General features: G+C 44.5%; 2 long non-coding RNA genes and 9 other non-coding genes across 11 annotated transcripts; all 11 read left to right on the top strand.

Moving 5' to 3' along the window:
* The first annotated feature begins 204 nt into the window (after positions 1-204).
* LOC124270469 lies at positions 205-397 on the top strand. The gene has a single exon (XR_006896806.1). It is a non-coding gene; the product is annotated as a U2 spliceosomal RNA (small nuclear RNA).
* Positions 398-1,348: 951 nt separating this feature from the next.
* LOC124270465 lies at positions 1,349-1,541 on the top strand. The gene has a single exon (XR_006896802.1). It is a non-coding gene; the product is annotated as a U2 spliceosomal RNA (small nuclear RNA).
* Positions 1,542-2,493: 952 nt separating this feature from the next.
* Positions 2,494-2,685, top strand: LOC124270455. Its single transcript, XR_006896793.1, has one exon. It is a non-coding gene; the product is annotated as a U2 spliceosomal RNA (small nuclear RNA).
* Positions 2,686-3,636: 951 nt separating this feature from the next.
* LOC124270464 lies at positions 3,637-3,828 on the top strand. Its single transcript, XR_006896801.1, has one exon. It is a non-coding gene; the product is annotated as a U2 spliceosomal RNA (small nuclear RNA).
* Positions 3,829-4,155: 327 nt separating this feature from the next.
* On the top strand, positions 4,156-6,449 carry LOC124270438. The gene is made up of 3 exons (XR_006896777.1): positions 4,156-4,228; positions 5,203-5,372; positions 6,346-6,449. It is a non-coding gene; the product is annotated as an uncharacterized LOC124270438 (long non-coding RNA).
* Positions 4,779-4,970, top strand: LOC124270454. The gene has a single exon (XR_006896792.1). It is a non-coding gene; the product is annotated as a U2 spliceosomal RNA (small nuclear RNA).
* On the top strand, positions 5,924-6,116 carry LOC124270453. The gene has a single exon (XR_006896791.1). It is a non-coding gene; the product is annotated as a U2 spliceosomal RNA (small nuclear RNA).
* A 616-nt stretch (positions 6,450-7,065) lies between the features above and the next one.
* Positions 7,066-7,258, top strand: LOC124270441. The gene has a single exon (XR_006896780.1). It is a non-coding gene; the product is annotated as a U2 spliceosomal RNA (small nuclear RNA).
* Positions 7,259-7,586: 328 nt separating this feature from the next.
* Positions 7,587-9,975, top strand: LOC124270439. The gene is made up of 3 exons (XR_006896778.1): positions 7,587-7,659; positions 8,633-8,802; positions 9,775-9,975. It is a non-coding gene; the product is annotated as an uncharacterized LOC124270439 (long non-coding RNA).
* LOC124270452 lies at positions 8,209-8,401 on the top strand. Its single transcript, XR_006896790.1, has one exon. It is a non-coding gene; the product is annotated as a U2 spliceosomal RNA (small nuclear RNA).
* Positions 9,350-9,542, top strand: LOC124270467. Its single transcript, XR_006896804.1, has one exon. It is a non-coding gene; the product is annotated as a U2 spliceosomal RNA (small nuclear RNA).
* Positions 9,976-10,000: the final 25 nt, after the last annotated feature.

The raw sequence follows: 10,000 nt of genomic DNA, 5'->3' as shown, positions 1-10,000 counted from the left end.
CATTTGTCTACTTGACACAAATGGTGAAATTTCTCCACAAATCTCTACAATTTGGCCGTCGCACTCGTCCGTGGTCTGAAATAGCGTGTATTTGTGCGTGTAATATTGGTGGTGACTTTTTCAAGGGCCTGATGTAAATATCCGTCTCCTTAATGGGATGCTGTGGGTATCCAGGTATTTGGCTGGCGCAAGCCGACGACCGGCATCGCTTCTCGGCCTTTTGGCTAAGATCAAAGTGTAGTATCTGTTCTTATCAGCTTAATATCTGATACGTCTCCTAATGGAGACATCGATATTAAACTGATTTTTAGAATGGGATGAGGTGCCACGGAGCTTGCTCCGCCCTCATCACGGGTTGACCCGGTATTGCAGTACCTCCGGGAACGGCCCACCACTCATATTCAAATAAAAAATAGAACCCTCAACTTGGCCCTCTTTTTTCAGTTCGTCCCCTTTTATTTCATTTCATTTTGCGCCGTTGCCTGATGTTTTGCGCTTATTTTTCACTGTATGGAGCATGTAATCACTTCCAAACTCTAGAAATGCACACGTCCACTCCATCCACATTGTACTCCGTCCATACCCACCTCCGCCACGTTCGTCAAAGTGATTTTTTCCACTTTCAGCTATTTTCTGTCTCCGTATCCAAGGACGTCGGCCATGATGTCGCAAGCCGGAAATTACGTTGTAGACAATCACATCCACACAACAACATTCGGCCCTGTCAAAACCACACGCCTTAAACGCCTGCTAACCCTTGAAAAGTGTTTTCAAGCTGTAAACAAGTATGGCCGGGGTGAGTTTACATTCAAACTTTCCTTACATTTCGTCCTATGTCTTATTTGAAACAATATTTTACATGAAATCCACCTATGTTAACTTTCTTTGTATACTTGAACTGTATTTAAGTTTATTTAAGGTTAGTTTATTTAGTACACGTTGTCAATTGGAGTGTTTTTTCACGCTTGCTTGGGCGCGACTTTCTCAAAGTCGGAGGAGCGCAAACTGCTGTGTGCCCGCACCTCCTCCATTAAGCCCCAACCACCGGCTCACGGTGGTAGCTACAGGACGTTTACCTCACGTCTGCCTGACTTTTTATCGCCTGCGCTCTATATACTTACAGAAATGGGGGGATATTTACACATTTGTCTACTTGACACAAATGGTGAAATTTCTCCACAAATCTCTACAATTTGGCCGTCGCACTCGTCCGTGGTCTGAAATAGCGTGTATTTGTGCGTGTAATATTGGTGGTGACTTTTTTTCAAGGGCCTGATGTAAATATCCGTCTCCTTAATGGGATGCTGTGGGTATCCAGGTATTTGGCTGGCGCAAGCCGACGACCGGCATCGCTTCTCGGCCTTTTGGCTAAGATCAAAGTGTAGTATCTGTTCTTATCAGCTTAATATCTGATACGTCTCCTAATGGAGACATCGATATTAAACTGATTTTTAGAATGGGATGAGGTGCCACGGAGCTTGCTCCGCCCTCATCACGGGTTGACCCGGTATTGCAGTACCTCCGGGAACGGCCCACCACTCATATTCAAATAAAAAAATAGAACCCTCAACTTGGCCCTCTTTTTCACAGTTCGTCCCCTTTTATTTCATTTCATTTTGCGCCGTTGCCTGATGTTTTGCGCTTATTTTTCACTGTATGGAGCATGTAATCACTTCCAAACTCTAGAAATGCACACGTCCACTCCATCCACATTGTACTCCGTCCATACCCACCTCCGCCACGTTCGTCAAAGTGATTTTTTTCCACTTTCAGCTATTTTCTGTCTCCGTATCCAAGGACGTCGGCCATGATGTCGCAAGCCGGAAATTACGTTGTAGACAATCACATCCACACAACAACATTCGGCCCTGTCAAAACCACACGCCTTAAACGCCTGCTAACCCTTGAAAAGTGTTTTCAAGCTGTAAACAAGTATGGCCGGGGTGAGTTTACATTCAAACTTTCCTTACATTTCGTCCTATGTCTTATTTGAAACAATATTTTACATGAAATCCACCTATGTTAACTTTCTTTGTATACTTGAACTGTATTTAAGTTTATTTAAGGTTAGTTTATTTAGTACACGTTGTCAATTGGAGTGTTTTTTCACGCTTGCTTGGGCGCGACTTTCTCAAAGTCGGAGGAGCGCAAACTGCTGTGTGCCCGCACCTCCTCCATTAAGCCCCAACCACCGGCTCACGGTGGTAGCTACAGGACGTTTACCTCACGTCTGCCTGACTTTTATCGCCTGCGCTCTATATACTTACAGAAATGGGGGGATATTTACACATTTGTCTACTTGACACAAATGGTGAAATTTCTCCACAAATCTCTACAATTTGGCCGTCGCACTCGTCCGTGGTCTGAAATAGCGTGTATTTGTGCGTGTAATATTGGTGGTGACTTTTTTCAAGGGCCTGATGTAAATATCCGTCTCCTTAATGGGATGCTGTGGGTATCCAGGTATTTGGCTGGCGCAAGCCGACGACCGGCATCGCTTCTCGGCCTTTTGGCTAAGATCAAAGTGTAGTATCTGTTCTTATCAGCTTAATATCTGATACGTCTCCTAATGGAGACATCGATATTAAACTGATTTTAGAATGGGATGAGGTGCCACGGAGCTTGCTCCGCCCTCATCACGGGTTGACCCGGTATTGCAGTACCTCCGGGAACGGCCCACCACTCATATTCAAATAAAAAAATAGAACCCTCAACTTGGCCCTCTTTTTCACAGTTCGTCCCCTTTTATTTCATTTCATTTTGCGCCGTTGCCTGATGTTTTGCGCTTATTTTTCACTGTATGGAGCATGTAATCACTTCCAAACTCTAGAAATGCACACGTCCACTCCATCCACATTGTACTCCGTCCATACCCACCTCCGCCACGTTCGTCAAAGTGATTTTTTTCCACTTTCAGCTATTTTCTGTCTCCGTATCCAAGGACGTCGGCCATGATGTCGCAAGCCGGAAATTACGTTGTAGACAATCACATCCACACAACAACATTCGGCCCTGTCAAAACCACACGTCTTAAACGCCTGCTAACCCTTGAAAAGTGTTTTCAAGCTGTAAACAAGTATGGCCGGGGTGAGTTTACATTCAAACTTTCCTTACATTTCGTCCTATGTCTTATTTGAAACAATATTTTACATGAAATCCACCTATGTTAACTTTCTTTGTATACTTGAACTGTATTTAAGTTTATTTAAGGTTAGTTTATTTAGTACACGTTGTCAATTGGAGTGTTTTTTCACGCTTGCTTGGGCGCGACTTTCTCAAAGTCGGAGGAGCGCAAACTGCTGTGTGCCCGCACCTCCTCCATTAAGCCCCAACCACCGGCTCACGGTGGTAGCTACAGGACGTTTACCTCACGTCTGCCTGACTTTTATCGCCTGCGCTCTATATACTTACAGAAATGGGGGGATATTTACACATTTGTCTACTTGACACAAATGGTGAAATTTCTCCACAAATCTCTACAATTTGGCCGTCGCACTCGTCCGTGGTCTGAAATAGCGTGTATTTGTGCGTGTAATATTGGTGGTGACTTTTTCAAGGGCCTGATGTAAATATCCGTCTCCTTAATGGGATGCTGTGGGTATCCAGGTATTTGGCTGGCGCAAGCCGACGACCGGCATCGCTTCTCGGCCTTTTGGCTAAGATCAAAGTGTAGTATCTGTTCTTATCAGCTTAATATCTGATACGTCTCCTAATGGAGACATCGATATTAAACTGATTTTAGAATGGGATGAGGTGCCACGGAGCTTGCTCCGCCCTCATCACGGGTTGACCTGGTATTGCAGTACCTCCGGGAACGGCCCACCACTCATATTCAAATAAAAAATAGAACCCTCAACTTGGCCCTCTTTTCACAGTTCGTCCCCTTTTATTTCATTTCATTTTGCGCCGTTGCCTGATGTTTTGCGCTTATTTTTCACTGTATGGAGCATGTAATCACTTCCAAACTCTAGAAATGCACACGTCCACTCCATCCACATTGTACTCCGTCCATACCCACCTCCGCCACGTTCGTCAAAGTGATTTTTTTCCACTTTCAGCTATTTTCTGTCTCCGTATCCAAGGACGTCGGCCATGATGTCGCAAGCCGGAAATTACGTTGTAGACAATCACATCCACACAACAACATTCGGCCCTGTCAAAACCACACGCCTTAAACGCCTGCTAACCCTTGAAAAGTGTTTTCAAGCTGTAAACAAGTATGGCCGGGGTGAGTTTACATTCAAACTTTCCTTACATTTCGTCCTATGTCTTATTTGAAACAATATTTTACATGAAATCCACCTATGTTAACTTTCTTTGTATACTTGAACTGTATTTAAGTTTATTTAAGGTTAGTTTATTTAGTACACGTTGTCAATTGGAGTGTTTTTTCACGCTTGCTTGGGCGCGACTTTCTCAAAGTCGGAGGAGCGCAAACTGCTGTGTGCCCGCACCTCCTCCATTAAGCCCCAACCACCGGCTCACGGTGGTAGCTACAGGACGTTTACCTCACGTCTGCCTGACTTTTTATCGCCTGCGCTCTATATACTTACAGAAATGGGGGGATATTTACACATTTGTCTACTTGACACAAATGGTGAAATTTCTCCACAAATCTCTACAATTTGGCCGTCGCACTCGTCCGTGGTCTGAAATAGCGTGTATTTGTGCGTGTAATATTGGTGGTGACTTTTTCAAGGGCCTGATGTAAATATCCGTCTCCTTAATGGGATGCTGTGGGTATCCAGGTATTTGGCTGGCGCAAGCCGACGACCGGCATCGCTTCTCGGCCTTTTGGCTAAGATCAAAGTGTAGTATCTGTTCTTATCAGCTTAATATCTGATACGTCTCCTAATGGAGACATCGATATTAAACTGATTTTAGAATGGGATGAGGTGCCACGGAGCTTGCTCCGCCCTCATCACGGGTTGACCCGGTATTGCAGTACCTCCGGGAACGGCCCACCACTCATATTCAAATAAAAAATAGAACCCTCAACTTGGCCCTCTTTTTCACAGTTCGTCCCCTTTTATTTCATTTCATTTCTGCGCCGTTGCCTGATGTTTTGCGCTTATTTTTCACTGTATGGAGCATGTAATCACTTCCAAACTCTAGAAATGCACACGTCCACTCCATCCACATTGTACTCCGTCCATACCCACCTCCGCCACGTTCGTCAAAGTGATTTTTTTCCACTTTCAGCTATTTTCTGTCTCCGTATCCAAGGACGTCGGCCATGATGTCGCAAGCCGGAAATTACGTTGTAGACAATCACATCCACACAACAACATTCGGCCCTGTCAAAACCACACGTCTTAAACGCCTGCTAACCCTTGAAAAGTGTTTTCAAGCTGTAAACAAGTATGGCCGGGGTGAGTTTACATTCAAACTTTCCTTACATTTCGTCCTATGTCTTATTTGAAACAATATTTTACATGAAATCCACCTATGTTAACTTTCTTTGTATACTTGAACTGTATTTAAGTTTATTTAAGGTTAGTTTATTTAGTACACGTTGTCAATTGGAGTGTTTTTTCACGCTTGCTTGGGCGCGACTTTCTCAAAGTCGGAGGAGCGCAAACTGCTGTGTGCCCGCACCTCCTCCATTAAGCCCCAACCACCGGCTCACGGTGGTAGCTACAGGACGTTTACCTCACGTCTGCCTGACTTTTATCGCCTGCGCTCTATATACTTACAGAAATGGGGGGATATTTACACATTTGTCTACTTGACACAAATGGTGAAATTTCTCCACAAATCTCTACAATTTGGCCGTCGCACTCGTCCGTGGTCTGAAATAGCGTGTATTTGTGCGTGTAATATTGGTGGTGACTTTTTTTCAAGGGCCTGATGTAAATATCCGTCTCCTTAATGGGATGCTGTGGGTATCCAGGTATTTGGCTGGCGCAAGCCGACGACCGGCATCGCTTCTCGGCCTTTTGGCTAAGATCAAAGTGTAGTATCTGTTCTTATCAGCTTAATATCTGATACGTCTCCTAATGGAGACATCGATATTAAACTGATTTTTAGAATGGGATGAGGTGCCACGGAGCTTGCTCCGCCCTCATCACGGGTTGACCCGGTATTGCAGTACCTCCGGGAACGGCCCACCACTCATATTCAAATAAAAAATAGAACCCTCAACTTGGCCCTCTTTTCACAGTTCGTCCCCTTTTATTTCATTTCATTTTGCGCCGTTGCCTGATGTTTTGCGCTTATTTTTCACTGTATGGAGCATGTAATCACTTCCAAACTCTAGAAATGCACACGTCCACTCCATCCACATTGTACTCCGTCCATACCCACCTCCGCCACGTTCGTCAAAGTGATTTTTTCCACTTTCAGCTATTTTCTGTCTCCGTATCCAAGGACGTCGGCCATGATGTCGCAAGCCGGAAATTACGTTGTAGACAATCACATCCACACAACAACATTCGGCCCTGTCAAAACCACACGCCTTAAACGCCTGCTAACCCTTGAAAAGTGTTTTCAAGCTGTAAACAAGTATGGCCGGGGTGAGTTTACATTCAAACTTTCCTTACATTTCGTCCTATGTCTTATTTGAAACAATATTTTACATGAAATCCACCTATGTTAACTTTCTTTGTATACTTGAACTGTATTTAAGTTTATTTAAGGTTAGTTTATTTAGTACACGTTGTCAATTGGAGTGTTTTTCACGCTTGCTTGGGCGCGACTTTCTCAAAGTCGGAGGAGCGCAAACTGCTGTGTGCCCGCACCTCCTCCATTAAGCCCCAACCACCGGCTCACGGTGGTAGCTACAGGACGTTTACCTCACGTCTGCCTGACTTTTATCGCCTGCGCTCTATATACTTACAGAAATGGGGGGATATTTACACATTTGTCTACTTGACACAAATGGTGAAATTTCTCCACAAATCTCTACAATTTGGCCGTCGCACTCGTCCGTGGTCTGAAATAGCGTGTATTTGTGCGTGTAATATTGGTGGTGACTTTTTTTCAAGGGCCTGATGTAAATATCCGTCTCCTTAATGGGATGCTGTGGGTATCCAGGTATTTGGCTGGCGCAAGCCGACGACCGGCATCGCTTCTCGGCCTTTTGGCTAAGATCAAAGTGTAGTATCTGTTCTTATCAGCTTAATATCTGATACGTCTCCTAATGGAGACATCGATATTAAACTGATTTTTAGAATGGGATGAGGTGCCACGGAGCTTGCTCCGCCCTCATCACGGGTTGACCCGGTATTGCAGTACCTCCGGGAACGGCCCACCACTCATATTCAAATAAAAAAATAGAACCCTCAACTTGGCCCTCTTTTCACAGTTCGTCCCCTTTATTTCATTTCATTTTGCGCCGTTGCCTGATGTTTTGCGCTTATTTTTCACTGTATGGAGCATGTAATCACTTCCAAACTCTAGAAATGCACACGTCCACTCCATCCACATTGTACTCCGTCCATACCCACCTCCGCCACGTTCGTCAAAGTGATTTTTTTTCCACTTTCAGCTATTTTCTGTCTCCGTATCCAAGGACGTCGGCCATGATGTCGCAAGCCGGAAATTACGTTGTAGACAATCACATCCACACAACAACATTCGGCCCTGTCAAAACCACACGCCTTAAACGCCTGCTAACCCTTGAAAAGTGTTTTCAAGCTGTAAACAAGTATGGCCGGGGTGAGTTTACATTCAAACTTTCCTTACATTTCGTCCTATGTCTTATTTGAAACAATATTTTACATGAAATCCACCTATGTTAACTTTCTTTGTATACTTGAACTGTATTTAAGTTTATTTAAGGTTAGTTTATTTAGTACACGTTGTCAATTGGAGTGTTTTTTCACGCTTGCTTGGGCGCGACTTTCTCAAAGTCGGAGGAGCGCAAACTGCTGTGTGCCCGCACCTCCTCCATTAAGCCCCAACCACCGGCTCACGGTGGTAGCTACAGGACGTTTACCTCACGTCTGCCTGACTTTTATCGCCTGCGCTCTATATACTTACAGAAATGGGGGGATATTTACACATTTGTCTACTTGACACAAATGGTGAAATTTCTCCACAAATCTCTACAATTTGGCCGTCGCACTCGTCCGTGGTCTGAAATAGCGTGTATTTGTGCGTGTAATATTGGTGGTGACTTTTTCAAGGGCCTGATGTAAATATCCGTCTCCTTAATGGGATGCTGTGGGTATCCAGGTATTTGGCTGGCGCAAGCCGACGACCGGCATCGCTTCTCGGCCTTTTGGCTAAGATCAAAGTGTAGTATCTGTTCTTATCAGCTTAATATCTGATACGTCTCCCAATGGAGACATCGATATTAAACTGATTTTTAGAATGGGATGAGGTGCCACGGAGCTTGCTCCGCCCTCATCACGGGTTGACCTGGTATTGCAGTACCTCCGGGAACGGCCCACCACTCATATTCAAATAAAAAATAGAACCCTCAACTTGGCCCTCTTTTTTCACAGTTCGTCCCCTTTTATTTCATTTCATTTTGCGCCGTTGCCTGATGTTTTGCGCTTATTTTTCACTGTATGGAGCATGTAATCACTTCCAAACTCTAGAAATGCACACGTCCACTCCATCCACATTGTACTCCGTCCATACCCACCTCCGCCACGTTCGTCAAAGTGATTTTTTCCACTTTCAGCTATTTTCTGTCTCCGTATCCAAGGACGTCGGCCATGATGTCGCAAGCCGGAAATTACGTTGTAGACAATCACATCCACACAACAACATTCGGCCCTGTCAAAACCACACGTCTTAAACGCCTGCTAACCCTTGAAAAGTGTTTTCAAGCTGTAAACAAGTATGGCCGGGGTGAGTTTACATTCAAACTTTCCTTACATTTCGTCCTATGTCTTATTTGAAACAATATTTTACATGAAATCCACCTATGTTAACTTTCTTTGTATACTTGAACTGTATTTAAGTTTATTTAAGGTTAGTTTATTTAGTACACGTTGTCAATTGGAGTGTTTTTTCACGCTTGCTTGGGCGCGACTTTCTCAAAGTCGGAGGAGCGCAAACTGCTGTGTGCCCGCACCTCCTCCATTAAGCCCCAACCACCGGCTCACGGTGGTAGCTACAGGACGTTTACCTCACGTCTGCCTGACTTTTATCGCCTGCGCTCTATATACTTACAGAAATGGGGATATTTACACATTTGTCTACTTTACACAAATGGTGAAATTTCTCCACAAATCTCTACAATTTGGCCGTCGCACTCGTCCGTGGTCTGAAATAGCGTGTATTTGTGCGTGTAATATTGGTGGTGACTTTTTCAAGGGCCTGATGTAAATATCCGTCTCCTTAATGGGATGCTGTGGGTATCCAGGTATTTGGCTGGCGCAAGCCGACGACCGGCATCGCTTCTCGGCCTTTTGGCTAAGATCAAAGTGTAGTATCTGTTCTTATCAGCTTAATATCTGATACGTCTCCCTAATGGAGACATCGATATTAAACTGATTTTAGAATGGGATGAGGTGCCACGGAGCTTGCTCCGCCCTCATCACGGGTTGACCCGGTATTGCAGTACCTCCGGGAACGGCCCACCACTCATATTCAAATAAAAAAATAGAACCCTCAACTTGGCCCTCTTTTTCACAGTTCGTCCCCTTTTATTTCATTTCATTTTGCGCCGTTGCCTGCTGTTTTGCGCTTATTTTTCACTGTATGGAGCATGTAATCACTTCCAAACTCTAGAAATGCACACGTCCACTCCATCCACATTGTACTCCGTCCATACCCACCTCCGCCACGTTCGTCAAAGTGATTTTTTTCCACTTTCAGCTATTTTCTGTCTCCGTATCCAAGGACGTCGGCCATGATGTCGCAAGCCGGAAATTACGTTGTAGACAATCACATCCACACAACAACATTCGGCCCTGTCAAAACCACACGTCTTAAACGCCTGCTAACCCTTGAAAAGTGTTTTCAAGCTGTAAACAAGTATGGCCGGGGTGAGTTTACATTCAAACTTTCCTTACATTTCGTCCTATGTCTTATTTGAAACAAT

This window comes from Haliotis rubra, unplaced genomic scaffold (assembly GCF_003918875.1).
Source record: "Haliotis rubra isolate DU_JTF1 unplaced genomic scaffold, ASM391887v1 Scf1519, whole genome shotgun sequence".
NCBI classification, from domain to species: Eukaryota; Metazoa; Mollusca; class Gastropoda; order Lepetellida; family Haliotidae; genus Haliotis; species Haliotis rubra.
Note: the sequence above shows the minus strand (reverse complement) of the source record. Positions and strands in the feature narration are given on the sequence as shown.